At 40.7% G+C, this 16,477-nt stretch overlaps 2 long non-coding RNA genes and 1 other non-coding gene across 6 annotated transcripts in view; 2 read left to right on the top strand and 1 right to left on the bottom strand.

Moving 5' to 3' along the window:
• Window positions 1-16,477, bottom strand: part of LOC136326032 (uncharacterized) — a 146,202-nt gene that overhangs the window by 35,856 nt on the left and 93,869 nt on the right. The gene's annotated exons all lie outside the window — the stretch shown is intronic.
• On the top strand, window positions 1,629-1,704 carry TRNAT-UGU (transfer RNA threonine (anticodon UGU)). The gene has a single exon. It is a non-coding gene; the product is annotated as a tRNA-Thr (tRNA).
• Window positions 4,954-11,965, top strand: LOC136326029 (uncharacterized). Of its 3 annotated transcripts, none has more exons than XR_010729371.1 (4): window positions 4,954-5,068; window positions 6,567-6,741; window positions 8,953-9,044; window positions 11,095-11,965. It is a non-coding gene; the product is annotated as an uncharacterized lncRNA (long non-coding RNA). The 3 variants fall into 3 exon arrangements; XR_010729369.1 differs by having other exon boundaries at window positions 4,959-5,068; window positions 6,482-6,741; XR_010729370.1 differs by having other exon boundaries at window positions 4,959-5,068; window positions 6,482-6,741; window positions 8,895-9,044.

The following is a 16,477-nucleotide window of genomic DNA, read 5'->3' as shown; positions in this document are numbered from 1 at the left end:
CCTTCAGAAAACTATTTAGATTAGCAAATGACAGCCTTGTGCAGCCTGACTACTCTCGAGTTGTCCTCACGAACTCTGGGCATCTACAGTCTACATGCCCCTTTGCCAGAGTTGTTTTCTTCTTACGTTCTTAACTCAGCTCACTACTGAGTGCTCACCGACAACAAAGAAGATGATGACATCTTGACACAGCTCACCTCACTCCTCTAGTGAAACTACACTCTTAAAAACAACTTCATCTCTGTCACAAACAAGTGGATCTGAAATCATGTCAAACCAATACACAACAATCTATACAAAGTTTTATGAAGAAATGGGTCTTGAGCAGTCTCATAACAAAGGTTCTTTAGCTCTTTGGCTGTTCTCACCTTGACACGTGTGCTTCCCACCTCTTTGTTCCCTCAAAGACCCTCCTACATGAATTCTCAGGATTCTTCCATAAAATGTTTCATCAAGCAGATAAATTGCAAAGCTCCCATTTTCTATTGGCATGAAGAAATATAGGATATTACTATAGGTAAGTAAACCAACTGGCTATTTATTTTCATTTGACTCAGGGTTGATCTTTTGCAATTGGTTTCTACCTGTTATTTTACCCCTAAACCAATTTAAGACACTTCTGTTATTTCTACTAATTACTAAAGTAGTAAATGTCCATTTATACAGTCGCTCCAGAATGTACATTGAGTACTGAGCCTAGCAGAACTCGTACTCTCAAGAAGTTCTCATGAAGCTGAAAGAATTTTCAGCTGCTTCTTGCTTTTTGGGTGGGTGTGGGGGGACATATACCTCCTGGTCATTTCCTGCCATTACTCCAATGGAAGATGTCCTAAGTTGTCTATGTTCTGCCTTCCAGCCTTTCCTAAAAAAATGAGTCAACTGGCTTCTGGCTTTTTCTATGACACTCACACCCTTAACCAGAATGTCCTGCTTCTAGATTCCTGTTTTCAGAAAGTTTCATTTATTCTTCCTCAGTCAAATCCTTTTGTTTGTGCTGAGCATCTCTCCTTACCTTCAACTCATAGGTCTTTTAAAACACTAGCTTTCCCAAAACTTACATTTATATCAAAATAGATCCTGCCACCTTTGACAAAGGATACTTTATTCTCACATACTGAGGAGGCAGGAGTTTTCATTATTGTCTTAAGACTCATCAGGAGTTGTCTATGGGAATTGAAGGTCATGAGGAAAATAATCTAGTGCTGATTTTTAGATATACTAAGAGAAGAGAAGAAGGTCAATAGGAGACTTTAGTGAAATTGGACAGAAGAAAGAATACAGAAATGAGAGTAGTATCCTTTTTTCATTAGATAAACTCCAAGTGGGAGAGAGACATGCACTACAATTATGATAAGCTTTAAAAAAAAGCATTATACAGTATGCAACATGTGAGATTCCAACAAAGTAAGAGAGTCAAGTCAAATTACTTTAGGTTAAAGCTTTTTTAAGGAGTAGCTTGAGAGTAGTTCCAATTCACCAATGAAGACAGCTGAGAAGAATCCCAAAAGCCAAGCTCAATTCTGCCATCTACTGACTAGCATCAGAAACCTTGGTTGGTGGAGACCCGAGTCTGTTCCAGTCACCGGGGTCACTGCTAGAACATTAACACCCAATTTGAGAAAGATGAGGCCTTGGCCAGTTGGCTCAGTGGTAGAGCGTTGGCCCTGTGTGTGGAAGGCCTGGGTTTGATTCCCAGTCAGGGCACACAAGAAAAGCGACCGTTTGCTTCTCCTCCCTACCTCCTCCTCTCCTTTCTCTCTATCTCTTTCTTCCCCTCCCGCAGCCAAGGATCAAATAGTTTGAGCAAAGTTGGCTCCATGGCCTTGGCCTCAGGCACTAAAATAGCTCGGTTGCTGAGCAATAGAGCTGTGGTCCAGCTTGGTAGAGCATCACCTGGTAGGGGCTTGCCAGGAGGATCCCAGCCCAAGAGATACAGCAAGGCTTACATCAACAAATAACAGATACTGGGTTTGATTTAGCCCAATGAATAATTACATCACACCATGGTCTCTAATATACCTAATATGCAACTAATTATATTCTACCCCTTTTTAACAGCTTATGGAGTAAAAACAAACAAACAAATAAACAAAAACACCTGTATAAACATCTTTGAATGCTCAGCAACACTGGGGAAAAACAGCCACACCTTTCCTGGTTTCTTCAGTATCTCAAGGACCTGAAAGTGACAAACTATGTCTTTTCATTCTTCAAGGGAAGATGGGTCTTTAGATATGAGGAGGGAACAAGCACTCGGGTTTTCTGTGCTCCATTATTCTCAAACAAGGTTGTATTGAAAAGACAAAACAGAGAGAACATAAGTTGATAGACTGTATGTTTTTGCCTCCCTGAGAAAAGAACTTTCAAATTAAACTCTGCCTTGAGTCATATTTTGTCAACAAAAACTCACAGCATATTATGTTTGTAGTCAACATTAACAGATCTTGCTCTTCTATGGAATAAAGGGCAAAGGAATCACATTTTCTACCTAGATTGCTAGCTCTGATGGTGAGAAGAGACACTGATAAACTTTAGCCTAGTAACTGAGTAATTCTCACATGTGGCTGACTACTCGTCAGTTGTCCAGACTTTAAGGTAGAAGCAAGAATTTTGCAAAGATTGACACATAGTGGTTAAGAGCCTAGGCTTGTAGTCAGGAAAACATGGGTCTGACTTCAGCTCTATTGCTCGTGGATTCTTAACCTTGCCACATGCAGTTTCCTTCTCTATAAAACCTTCCTTACAGGATTGCTCTGAGGATTAAATGAGCACATGCAAAGAAATCAGAACAGTGCTGGCACACACACAAAAAAATCCTCAGTAAATAATTATCATTATTGGTATTATTATAACCAGTTCGACTTTGACTTTTGAGAGTATAACCCTAACCCCCTACATTTTGTGATACTTCCTGGTTTCCAAAAGTTCTTGCTTATATTAGTTCATTTAATTGATTTCATAAGCCCCTGAGATAAGTACATATAATTATGCTCCCCATTTTATAGATAAAGCAATAGAGTCTTCAAAAAGTCAATGGCTGCCCAAGAGTGCACCTCTGGCTTGGTGGTGGCAATAAGACCCTAAAGCTCATCTTCCGATACCACTGCAGCTGCTCTGAAGACAGAAGGTCTGGCCATTGACAAGTTTAATCTTGCTCAGGCTGATCCTGGTGAAACTCATTCGAAACCTGGTTAGTTTTATCTTGCTCTTCATATAATCTGAGGCAAAGAGTTTCAGTTACTAAGAATGTTCTCAATATTTAAGGAATAATCGGCTTGAAATAATCCATTATCCAATTGTACAACTGGGTATATACATCCATTCCTCTGTTTAGATTGCTTTATAAGCATTAAACAAATGCTTGTATTCCTCACATATAAAAACCTAAATGGCATGTGGACCGGATTATGCTATTTTCTCTGAATGCTCCCACTTACATCAGGGGGTCAAGGCTGCATCACTTGTAAACAGATGTTCTTCGTTCAGAGACCTCTTGCTGCCACTGTTCTCCTGTCCCCACTACCCAGAAGCAGCAGGTGCCTTCACACCACACACATCTGTCCCCACTGCCCTCTATCTGAAGGGCTTTCCCACTCCCCTCCCTCCACATTCTCCAACACACACTTCCAGACCCTGCTCAGATACCAGCTTCCCTGCAAAGTTCACCTTCACCAATCTCCTGATCAGTGGAGTCTCCCACATTTCTCCTTATTGCACTTACACATAGTTTATCATCGGCCCCACCAGACTGAAGATTCCTTGAGAACAAAACTCATACACCATTTAACTTTAGAGTGCAATGCACGTGTTTGATCTATGAAACAGACTGAGTTTAAAAGCTGCAGGTGGCATGCTGGAGTTACCACAATTAGTCTTCAGACATTGATTAAATCCAGACCTTTGCAAATCCCCATATGTCTGTCTCAGAAGGTTCCTCACAGCTGGCAAGCGTCAATCCGAAGGCTAACTAAAGAAAAAAAGAGAAATCGTACAACATGCTGAGAAATGGACTGTGAAGGAATTGATCCATTCATAAATTACATTCCAAAAAAAGCAACACCTTTCCCTTCAAGTTTCCAACAAATAATAATGAATATTTAACTAGATTAGGGCACATAATGTATTTAGCATTTTGTCTTTTGATCATTGTATGGCTTTGAATGAACTGATGGAATTAACGATTTTTTTCTTTTTCTCAAATCTCAAACAATCATTAGTGTCTCTGCTAAGTAGACCTTAGGACTATAATACCATAGAGCCTTGTGGTAGAGTCATTTATGACAAAATTTAGAAACCATAGTATTCAGATCTCTCAATTTTTATTAAAGTTTATTTAAATCTAGGGTGCTAGTACTCCAATTTCAAAGTACATACACTCCAATCTTTAAAACCATCTTTTCCTCCATTATTCTCTTAATGTTTGTTCTGTAAGAATTACTACTAATTTATAGCTCCACATATTCATTTACCTCGACATTCTATGAAGACTTAATTTTTAAAGTTTGTAAACACAGTCTTCCTCTAAAGTCACAGCATACCCACATGTCTATTTAGCCCGTCACGTTTCTGAGAGGAATATGTGTTTTATGGCGGCTTCCCTGGTGACTTTTCCCTAATCACCACAAAATGAAAGATGGCAGAGGAGGTGGGGGCGATTAGCAAACAGTTGAGAGGAAGAATCCTGGGTTATCACACATTGGAAAGGAAGAATCCTCCAGATTCAAAACCCTCACAGTTCTAATGGTCCTTGGGCTCCCTGGAGAAAACTGGCTGCGAAACAGAAACAAGGCCACAGTGCCCCTGAACGTCTTGCGTTCTTAGGCTGGAGGGCAGCCAGTTACCCTGGGACCAAATTCCTGTTTACTTTGTAGTGAATGTGGGAGACAGATGCCTGCCAGTAGCTGTTAAAGCAGTAAAAACACAGCCAGAGGCTGTCACGGGGAGGAAATCACAGAGCAGGTTAATGTGTGAACTTCAAGGACAGAGATGAGGCAGTGTGCCATGAGGCTCACACCCGCCTTGTCTGGGAGCAGGAGAAGCCAGGCTCAGAAGCCCCCTTCAGGATTTGGTAAAACATCTTGCAGAATGCATTGCATGTCCTTGCTTGTTGCCCTGTTTGCTCTTTCTTATAATCAGTAGCCTTCAAAGTTTTCTTCCAGAAAGATTGTTGATTGGCTGTCAGAAACACGAGTTTGTTTCATCCCAATTCTCCTGTTCTCCCTGATATATCTGGTGTGGAGAGAATTATAGCCAAAAGGACAATTGTTTGGTGTCAAAGTCTCAGTATCCTAGTTATAATTTAGAACAGGATAGCTTATCCATATATTAGTATGGACCCATTTTATATATACTTTGGGTTATAACCCCTAAGTTATTATTGTTGTGCCCTGAATTCTGTTTGTGGTTGAATGTGTTTTCTTTAACACAACATCCTGAGCGGTTCCTAACTCCTCAGGCTGCCTTGCAGGCCTTTCCTGTGGGTTACGAAGACTGACTTGGAAGATGCTCCTTGTAGGTCTTTGTTACTGTCTCCATCCAGGTACCCATTATATTGTATTTGGTTCATAACCTTGGGATCAGGAAACTTCTATTATGATAGTAAGCCATTGCTTAGACATTCCACTCAAAGAAGCATGCAAATGTCACAAGCCCTTGACCCTCAAGTTTTAGGTGTTTGGCCCTATAAGGGTTTAGATGACCTCAAGTGGGGTGGGTGAGAAAGCTTCACTAGTGTCCTTGACAGGCTGGGACAGTCCGACACCATCACTGAGCTCATGCGTGCACTAACCTTTTATTCCTCCATCTATTATTAGTCTATTTTAGACATAAATTTAAATTTGATGCCATTCCAATGACGCCAAAATGTACATCCTTGCTTCAAAAGACAGCAAATAAAGTATCTTGAAAGATGCATAATTTTGGGATGGCTATGTGTTGAAAGGGTGTCAGCAATACCAACAGTATATAACTTAAAATGACATATCCCCCTTTAAAAAATGTTTTTAAATTGTTGTATTGATCAAAATGTGCTAACTACTATAGTAAACAACCTGAACATCTCAGTAGGTCAACACAATAGACATCTATTAGGCACTCACAAAGTCCAATATACAGATTTCTGATCAGGAGGCTCTGGTGTCTGACTCTCCACCCAGTCACACCCTCGAGAAAGAGGGCGGGCACATGGACCCCCTGCTTTAGGGGACTGGCTTGAAATGACACAATGCTACTTCTCCACCCACCTCCTTTCCACTGACCAGTGCTCCGCCCCCTAGTTCCACTTAGACGCAGTGGAGGACTGGGAAATGCAGTCTCCCTGGTACCCAGGAGAAGAAACAAAAAAAGGGGGTAAAAAAAACATTACTGAACACAGCAATGTGTCTACCGTGGCTTCGATGATTTTTCTGAAACGATAGATTCTAACATGGCTCGCTCTTTTTCTATCATAATTTCCCCATCCTTTCTTATAATCCCTTCTCAGATTTCCCCCAGGATTCTCTTCTCTTACCTCAGGATTGGGTGTTCTCCATGATTCTATCCTTGATCAAGAACTCATCTCTTCTCAGCCTGCATCCTGCCTCGGAGATCTTGTTCATTTTTCTGGCTTCAACCGCTGAGGGTTCCCATGACCATTTCTACCAACCGCGCATCTGTCCTGACCTGCTAACTGGTGTTTCCAAACGCCTATCAGGTATATCCATGTAGATGGCTCAGGTGCTCTCACACAGAGCACATCCCAAGGTAAATCCATCTCCCTCCTAAGTTATATTCTTGTTCACCTCTTCTGCGATTTTAGGGATTAGTCTATCTCACAGTGGTTTCTCAAGCCATAGACAGGAAGTCATTCTAGATTTTTTTTTTTTTTTTACTTTCCCCTCACAGTACATCTCTGATCTCTTTATTAAGTGTGGAATGCAAAGTTGATTATATCTTCTTTATAATACTCCATCAGCAGGAAGTCCAGTATTTACCTGTAGGGACCATGACTTGCTGTGAATTATATGAGTTTACTTATTTACTTTACTTACTCAAGTTTACATATTCAGTCCTAGGTGGTCAGTCCTGCTGCCAAATAGCAAGTGGAGAGAACTGACAAGTCTAGGAAAGCCTCTGGTCGGATGGCTCAGAAGCAGTACATCATCTAGCTGCTGGGCACTGGACACCGGGGGGCTGCTCGTGCACCTGCGCTGAGGTCTTTGCTGGCCCTTGCTGCAGCTCTTTTAGTTCATGTTCACATATTCAGTCACTGCATCTAAAACACGAGCCCAAGCACGTTGCTGGTTGGACCAGGAGTGGCCTCTACCATATCCCCATTTTACGGATATGTGCTACCAGCACATATTAAAATTGGGACACCACAATCTTTTGCACATTTCTTAGGAAAGTTGGGGGTCCTCTCTGCCAGCAGACTTCAGTTAGCACCAACTCTGTCTGCTGAAGATGTTCCAATAACACTGAAACTCAAAAGGGTTGGGGCCGGCTTCTAGTTTCTCTAGTCCCAGGAATTTCCTTGGCTCCTATGCAAGTTTTCCTCCCTCCTCCCCTCAAATTAACTCTGCTAACCAAGGGCTATTGTGAGAGCTGCCTGGTCTGCTCACACAACGTACCATTACACTTAGCACAAGTGACTCCATTTTGAGCCTGCTGCCTCTTTTATAACATAACTTTGATAGCAAGAAAAATAAGTATGATAAGTCCTCACTTAGCATAATTGATAGGTTCTTGGAAACTATGACTTCAAGCAAAACAACATATAATGAAGCCAATTTTACCATAAGCTATCTGATATAAACAAGAGTTGAGTTCCTAGGGAAAATTTCTGCTCATAAAAATATCCACAACTCTTTTTCTGTTTTTTTAGTGAGTGGGGGAGACAGAAAGGGAGAGATATGAGAAGCACCAATTTTTCATTGTGTCACCTTAGTTGTTCATAGATTGCTTTCTCGTATGTACCTTGACCAGGGAGGCGGGGGGCTCCAGCTGATCCAGTGACCCCTTGCTCAAGCCAGTGACCTTGTGCTTTAAGCCAACGACCTTTGGGCTCAAGCCAGCAACCATGGGGTCATGTTTATGATCCCACGTTCAAGCTGGCAACCTAAGGGTTTTGAACTTGGGTCCTCAGTGTCCCAGGCCAACACTTTATCCATTGCACCACCAACTGGTCAGGTTCAACAACTTCTAAATAAAGACCCAAAACACTTTTAAACATTGACTAGGCCCTGGCCAGGTGGTTCAGTAGATAAAGCGTTGTCTTGGCTTGCCAAGGTTGCAGGTTCGATCGCTGGTCAGGGCATGTAGAAGAAGCAGCCAATGAGTACACAACTAAATGAAACAACTAAGTGAAATGAATTGTTGCTCCTCTCCCTTCTCTCTCTGTTCCTCTCTCTCCCTTCCTCTTTCTCTTAAAAATATGGAATAAAATTTTAAAACCATGTTTCATAATGTTTATGCCTTATATGCTAATGAGCTACTTTTTATACATTAGTATAAAAGCATGCCACTCTATAGCATAATCAAGGCCGCAGCCAGCACTGTGCACAACATGTTCTAATGGAGAGCAAAGCACCAGATTAAATGAGACAACTTTGATGACTGGTTTTTTGCACCCATAACTCATCCTGTGAAGAGGCAGGCAAACATCATGCAGATTAAAAATGGAAGGAATTCTAAACCCCGTCAAAGATTTATGTTTTGTTTGCACTGTGGGGTTTCCCCCACCCTGTTTCTCACATAAAGATTGTTACCGGCAGAGGAACATAAATAATGCATAGTTTATTTTTTAAAATTGATAACTGGGTATTTTTTTAAGGAATCTCTACTAAACCCCTGTTTTAGAGAAATAAATATATTTATTGTATTTTGTATTTCTGATGAAAACTGCTTTCTTTTACCAGGTGAACCCTGAATTAGAACTTTGTGCCTGACAGCAATTCTGATTTGTGTTGATTTCAGCAACAGAATCAAAGTGTGCGGCATTACTGAGAGGTTAATGGCCAACCAGGGCGAGCCACGGAATAATACTCCCCAGGAATTCTTTCACTGAGGTTATTATTGTTCTTACTGCTGAAGATCAGACAGGGAAAGCAGGGGAAATGAAGCAGTAAGATTTCAATCATTATAGACATTAACAACGAATTCTTTCTAGAAAATTAATGTTTGCGACAGATGAGTCAATTGAAATAACATTTTAATGCCCCTTTTATGTGCAAATGTTGTAGTAACAGTTCCTTCCACACGGAAGCACTGATTTCACTCATTCTCTGGAGAAATAGCAGAGCTGAAACACGGGAACTAAAGAGCTTAGTGAGAGACGCGACGCAGAGAGGGAGGCAGTCGGGACAAAGCTTGAGGTTCTGGCCTGGACAGGCAGAGGCTTCTCACAGTCACTCCTTCCTGGTGACCTCAGTGTGCCTCTATGTGCCTTCATTTCTCCAATGCCTACGGAAGTGACTCTTCATATTAAATCCCCACTGTTGAAATGCCCAATGTGGTGTCTGTATTCCTGACTGGACCCTTACTGATACACCACTTACCCAGAGAACCACTTTATTTTGGTGCCTACAAGAATCAGATGTGTCAGCTTTACCCACACACAGTACAATCATTAACAAGTACTTTTTTTCTTTTTAGCAAGACAGACAGACAGGAAGGGAGAGATGAGAAGCATTAACTCATAGTTGCGGTACCTTAGTTGTTCATTGATTGTTTTCTCATATGTGCCTTGACTGGTGGGCTCCAGCAGAGCCAGTGACCCCTTGCTCAAGCCAGCGACCTTGGGGCTCAAGCCAGCAACCAGGGGGTCTTGTCTATGAGCCCATGCTCAAGCCAGCAACCCCGTGCTCGAACCACTGAACAGCATGCGTGAGCCTGTGCTCAAGCCGGCAAACTTGGGGTTTCAAACCTGGTTCCTCAGCGTCCCATACCGATACTCTATATACTGTGCCACTGCCTGGTCAGGCCATTAACAAGTATTAATTGAGCTTCTTAACACATAGGCATAAGATATTAGGAAAATGACAACGCATAAAACCCAGGGGCGGCTCTCTCAGGACTCACCGGGTTTCTCCACCAAGTCCTAGCCATACCAGACTTCCGTCAGCTACTCCTTACTCCATGCTTTCTTCTAGCTCGGAGTTCCCACGCATGCTGTTCTCTCTGCCTAGAATACTCTTCCTGACATTCACCTGGTTCACCCCTGATCCTTTCTCGGATCTAAATTTATTAATCACTTCCTCAGTGGCAAACCCTCCGGGGGAAGTCAGACATGCTCACAGCCCCCTGTGCTTCTTAAAAGAGTGGTATCTAAGAAAAACAATCAAGGAATTAGTCATTAAGGGCTGGAATGTAAGTTCTATTAGAGCAAAAACCATTTGCATAAAATATTGCCTGTTTCATCACCGATTCTCCAGTTCTTTTAATTGCAATGGAGTTAAATAACAATACGCATACAAACAGTAACAATTATTGCACACTAGCTTTGTGCCAGGCATTGTAGTAAACATGTTACATGTATTATTTCATTTAACCCTCCCAATAACCTTAAAATATAGATACTAGAATCACACCGAACAGAAAGGGAGCCTAAAGCATAGAGATGATAGATGTCTTGAACAAGATCAGACAGCTAGCCAGCGATGAACCTAGGGTCCGAGGCACTTGGACTCCAGAGCCGGTACTTGGAATAAATGTGTAAGGGAAGGGATAGTCTCATTGAGAAGACAAAGCTTATACTTAACTGACAGGCAGCACAGGTTAAGTTTGAAAGAGCTAGTGCAGACATTCTGTGTCTGCACCAGACCCAGAGAAAGGGCAGACCCCTCAAGCAGGCTTCCCGGAGTGCCTGGCATTTCAGCTGGACCTTGAAGACAGGGCTGCACTAGATAAGGAGAAAGGAGTCTCTAAGGCAGAGCGAACAGCTCAAGGAAATGTCCTTCAACTCCTTCACTTTCAGATGACTCTTAAAAACAAAGGAAACTATTGAAAAAAATCATAAGATGTCATATTTTTTGGACTGAGACTTTTAAGACTCTTTTCCCAGCAGCTCCAAATAAGCACAATTACCAATTTCTGATAAAGCACTTCTCACCCAAACAGGACAATCACAAAGGATGCTGGAACACAGGGATGGCGGCCAAGGTGAGGCTGGGCGGGAGGCAGACCACACAGCACAGGGCATTAGAACACGCCTACCACCGGACACTGCAAAGTGAGTGGAACAGAGCCACAGGGACCTGGCAGAGGGCATCTGTCCTACAGAGCCAGGCAGGAGGTCTGTGCTCCAGAGCGGATACTTGCTGGAGCTCGGCATTTTCTGGATGAAGCCCAGAAAAAAGGGAAGGATGCAGGAGTCAACGGACACAATGTTCAAAGCCAGAACCAAAAGGAGTCACTTACAAAAATGGGTCAGTACCTGGAGCTGGCACTGACAGGAAAGCATAGATGAGAGGCAGGTATCATTGAAGAAAGGGCTTATAGAACATGAGAAAGTGCAAGGAAGGGTGAAAAGACTCTTGGATTCAGGCTGATGGTTTTTAACTTCACTTAGAAACAGTAGGAAGTTCAAAATTAACATGGTCCTTTATGGGCTCCATCCAAATAAACCGAGGTGGGTTTCTCTCCAGGTGAGCCACCTTGATTTTGATAGTTTTTCCTTGGCACGTAATAAAATAGTCCTACCTTGAAAAGAAAAATATTATTATCTATCAGTGCATGGTTTTGTTTCCTTTATTCTCTTTAGTTTCATTGTTTCATATTGTTAAGTTTTGATAAACAGTTCTGTTTTGATATTGTTAAAAATACTTCTAGACCTTGACATATAAATGAACTGAATGAGATGAAAACACTGATGTATATATATAGTGTTACAACATTGTGTGTCATTGGTATTACACACTACATGCTGTTTTTTAATAATCCCCCTTTTGACTCAGCAGTATGTTTGGACTCTCCTCTATAACAATAAATATATTCTTCAATCATTTACCATCTATTTTTAAATTGGGAAAAGTGAAATCCAGAGGGGTAAAAACAACTGGTCAAAGTTGCCAAGGAAATGATTTAGAAAAAGCATTCATTAAACATTAATTTTTATGTAACACAACACAAAAGAATCTAAAACCAAGGTGGACCCTGATCATCAGGTACTTATGATATTTAAAATAAACGGAAAGACCTACAGAAATGACAAAGCCTGGAAAAAAATACATTCCTAAAAAGTATTCTTAAAGTAGTTTACAGTCTATAGAGCAGTTCTACATAAATCATTCGATTTTTTACACCAATCCACTGAACTGGCTAAATCACCCATTTGATTAAAAATTATTGATAAATATCTCCCTTTCTACTGTTTCATTCTCACCTGCATAAAACATTCTGCCTCATTCCTCTGCTAAGCACAGCAAACCTTGTTAACTAATGATCTGGAACTTGCTGGATCCATTTCCTTATTCAAATATTGATTCTTCAACCTATTTCAATAGGTATTCCAACCTTACTACTCTATTAACCTCCACTCGGCTAAATCCAACAGACTTTTCTGTCCTCGTCTGTCTAAACCTTTCAGGAGCATTTAATGCATGTTGCTACCTCCTTCTTCTGAAAAATTCCTCTTCTCTTGGCTTCCATGACACAGTATCCTCCTTGGTTTCCTTCAGAACTACTGGCTGCTCTTGCAGTGTCTTTTGTCAAAATCTGCCGAACTTTGCCGTGAACCAGCACGGCTAGTAATTCCAGGTCCTGATTGGGAATGGCATGGAATTAAGGAAATAAGCTTAAAGTAAAAGGATGGGCTCAGGAGGACTCTGCAATGCTGATGGCAAGAACAGAGCATGCTCAACACCTGCTTCCTGCTTTATTTATAGTGCAAAGTGGGCCATTAGCAAATCAAAGAGATCTCTGATCACATTTCCAAGGCAACCTAAGAATTTTACCAAGTGCAGAAAACCCCACCATATATAACATCTGAACTTCACAAAACAAAGAATGAAAGAAACTTGCCTCCAGTCTTTCCAGGGGACATGGGGGGTAGGATGAGTATAAACAATCCAGCACTATAGCAAAATGGCCTTTAGCAACTTCACAGAACAAGTGAGGTGGGGGGTTGGGCAGACTGTCAGCTTACTGCCAGTTCTCTACACCTCTGCCCCCCAAAAATCTAAACTGCAAAGACCATGTTGGCTTTTGGTCCCCAACACAACTTCTTAGGGTTTAAGTGCCTTGGGAATATTTCCTGGGCCATGTGCTTTTCTCTGTCTATACTTTTGCTTTAGTTACCTCATCCAATCCAGTGGCTTTAAAGAATGCTCATCTGCTAATGACCACCAAACCTGTATCTCCAGCCCCAATCAACCCTCACTCCAAGCTCCAGATTCATATTCCCAACTCCCTACTGTACAACTCCATCTGAATGTTTCATGGAATTTCAAACTCAACAAGTCTCAAATACCAGCCTCCCACAACAACAAAATCTAGGTATCCCTTCAGTTCTCATTATATCATTTATTACCACTTATCCATTAGTCAGGCTAAACATCCAGAATGTTCTTATATTCTCCCCTTTCCACCACTCTCTCATGCCTAATCTCTCCAACTTTTGAAGAGATTCTAACTCCTTCATGGTCTTCAGAGCTGTTCACCTGTTTGTGTGTCTGCCGCTAGCACCTGCTCTCTGGAGCTTCTCCTCATACTAGCTCTATCGTCCTAGGCCAGTTACTTAACTTCCTGTGCCTTAGTTTATGCATCTATAAAATGGTCTAATAGGTTGACAGGGTGGTAGAAACTAACCAGTCAATGTATGTAAACTGCTTACAATAGAAATTGGAGGTTTTACATTATGGTCAGGTAGCTCTTGTTTTATTTGAAGTTGAAAAAAAATCAACATTCCCCTGAAGAAATTACCGGGATCCAGAGTCTACACAAAATATTATTCACATGCCCAGACTACAATCCAAAATTACTTTATACTTAAAGATACAGAAAAATGTAAACCAAATTCAAAAGAAAATGACCCACGTGTTCAAATGAGCAGACAGGGATTTTTAAGCAACTATTATAACTGTGCACATATATGCATGATATTACCCCCCAAAAATACATAATGAATAGGAAAGCAGAAAAATTTGGCATAGAAACTTACACTATAACAAAGGACCTAAATAAAGTCTAGAACTAAAAAATACAAAACCAAAATAAAAAATAACCACTGATTAGATTGAGTGAATTGTAGATGACAGAAGGAAGTGAATCTAAAGATAGAACAATAGATTATCTAACCTTGAATAACATAGAGAAAAAGATTCAAGAAAATTACAGAGCCTTAGGGACCTGGGATATATCAAAAAAGTCTCGGAAAGTGTCAGTGGGAGCCCAAAAAGAAAGAAGAAAGAGGGGCTGGGCAGGCACAAGTGTGTGTACTTGGCAAACTCATGTAGTTCATTCAAATCTGTGCATTTCAAATATGCTTGTTATATGACAAAAGTAAAAAAAAAAGGAATAAGAAATACAGATTCCTACTTAATTATATTCATACTGAAGGGCTTAAGACTAAAGTGCATTCATACCTACACTTACTTTGAAATGCATCAGAAAAAATAAAGAGGTGGCTCGATAGAGGAATGATTAGAGGAATAAATATATGACAAAGCAAGAATGGTAAAAAGTTCCTAAGTATATGGTATAATCCATAATGATTGTTTTAAGGTTTTGTATTTTTATAACAAAATATTAGGAAAATTTTAATTGAGTAATGCATTTTCAGTTTCTTTTGGGGAGAGTGGTTGTCCAAAACTTATCAAAAATAAGTAATTCATAGAAAAAAATGCTTATGAGAGTGTCAGTGTTATAGACGCATTCATTATTATTCTTTGAGCCTCTTTTCTATTTCCTGAACCAAAATAATAGTCTCCTAGCTGATTTCTCTTCACTTTCTCTATCCAATTCATTTCCCATTCAGCAGCCAGATCGACATTGTAAACATGTAAATCTGGACATGTTGATTCCCTGGCTTAAAATGCACTTACGGCTTCTCTTGCCTACAAAAAGAAATGTAATCTCTCTATAGCCTACGAGGCCTGCCTCCAGGGAGCACCTGCTGCTTGACCTACCAAGCCCTTTCCCATGGTAGCTTTGTACCCCATCTTTTCTGTCGGTGTTCTGCTTCCCCCAGCTCTGTCGAGGCTGATCAAATCTCACTCTTTAATTCTCTCTGTCATCCTTTTGTTACTTCCTTCATAGCACTTATCACAAATTGTTATTATCTAGTTTTTTATTTATTTGCTTATTGTCTGTCTTTCCAGCGAGAGCTCGATACAAGTAAAGATTTTCCGTTCTTGTTCGCTGCTGTCTCTCTCTCCGGGGCCTGAAGTGGGCTCTGATGAGACATTAAGTATATTTTGCCTGAGATCTCAGAGTTATTAAATTGCAGAGCTGAGACTCAAACGCATTTGTTCTGGGAATTCTTTCATAATACCAAATGAGGAGGGAGAAACCAGACCGTGTGATTTCTCTCCTTGGAGTTTCTCATCCACTAAGTAAGAGATCAAATACAGGGTCAGAGAGATGCATGGCTTCAAGCTCCCAAAATCCCCTACTTCATTCTTTTTTAAAATATATTTTTATGGAATTTATTGGGATATCATTGGTTAACTAAATAGGTGTACAATTCTATAATACATTATCTATATATATTGTGTGTTTACCACCCAAAGTCTAGTCTCCTTTCCTCATTTATCCCCCCTTTCCCCACTTCTGCCTGCCTGTAACCACCTTCCCTCTGGTAATTACCATACTGATGTGTGTGTCTATGGCATTGTTTTGGGTGGGTTTTTTTTTTTTGCTTATTCCTTACAACTATTTCACCTAGCCTCCCAATGCCCCCACCCTGACAGCTGTCAGTCTGTTCTGTGTATCTCTGAGTCTGTTTACATTTTGTTTATTTTGTTCATGAGATTCAACATACAAATAAAATCATATGGTATTTGTATTTCTCTCACTGGTTTATTTCACTTAGCATAATACCCTCTAGGTCTATCCATGCTGTCAGGAAAGGTAAGACCTCCTTTTTATGGCTCAGTAGTATTGCATTGTGTAAGTGTACCATAGCTTTTTTATCCACTCATTTATTAATGGGTACTTGGGCTGCTTCCAGACCTTGGCTATTGTAAATAGTGCTGCAGTGAACATAAGGATGCGTATATTTTGAATTAGTGCTTAGGGTTTCTTTGGATAAATTCCCAGAAGTGGAATCGCTGGGTCATAAGGCAGCTCTAATTTTAATTTTTTTGGCAGAAACTCCATACTGTTTTCCACAGTGGCTGCACCAATCTGCATTCCCACCAACAGTTCACGAAGGTTCCCTTATCTTTACATCCTGGCCAACATTTGTTGTTTGTTGATTTATTGATGATAGCCATTCTGACATGTGTGAGTTTTTTATCCCATTGTGGTTTTAATTTGTATTTCTTTGGGATTAGTGATGCTG

Source organism: Saccopteryx bilineata, chromosome 2 (genome assembly GCF_036850765.1).
Source record: "Saccopteryx bilineata isolate mSacBil1 chromosome 2, mSacBil1_pri_phased_curated, whole genome shotgun sequence".
NCBI classification, from domain to species: Eukaryota; Metazoa; Chordata; class Mammalia; order Chiroptera; family Emballonuridae; genus Saccopteryx; species Saccopteryx bilineata.
This window is presented reverse-complemented; position numbering and strand designations above follow the sequence as displayed.